Raw genomic sequence first — 669 nt, 5'->3', positions numbered from 1 at the left:
TTCTGCAGCCTAAGAACATAAGAAGGGCTTTGCTGCCTGAGACTGAAGGTCCATCTAGTCCACCAACCTGTTTCATACAGTGGCCACCTTGGGAACCTGGCAGGCAGGGCATGAAGGCAGAAGCCCCCTCCTTTTGCTGTATTCCATCCAGCATGTGATCCTCTTGGCTATACTGCCTCTGGAGTCATACAGCTATGCTCTTTGGTCATTGATAGCCTTCTCCCTTATGAATCTGTCTCGTCTCCTTTGCCATGAATTTAATTCTGTGTAATGTGAAGAAGTTTTTTTTTGGGGGGGGGGTGTTTTTGCCTCCCCACAATCTAGTCTTGTGACATTTCCCTCATGGTTCTGATTCTGTCTCATCTCAGAAGCTAAGCAGGCCCAGACAGTACCCAGATGGGTAGGATCACTTGAGAGTCCTGAGTAATCTGGAATCTGCTGCTGCTGCCGATTAGTTTCACTGAATAACTACAACTTCTAATATGGGGCAGTGAGCCTTTGGGCCTCTAGCTATTGTTGAACTACAACTCCCATCACCCCTGGCCACTGGTCAGGCTTGCTAGGGCTTATGGGAGTTGTAGTTCAGCAAATATCTGGCTGGTCAAAGTTTTCCTACTCCAGTACTATGGCAGGGGCATAGCTGTCAAGTGCCCCTTATTTGAAGGGACA

The sequence above is a fragment of the Podarcis tiliguerta genome, assembly GCF_965153285.1.
Source record: "Podarcis tiliguerta genome assembly, chromosome: 8".
NCBI classification, from domain to species: domain Eukaryota; kingdom Metazoa; phylum Chordata; class Lepidosauria; order Squamata; family Lacertidae; genus Podarcis; species Podarcis tiliguerta.
Note: the sequence above shows the minus strand (reverse complement) of the source record.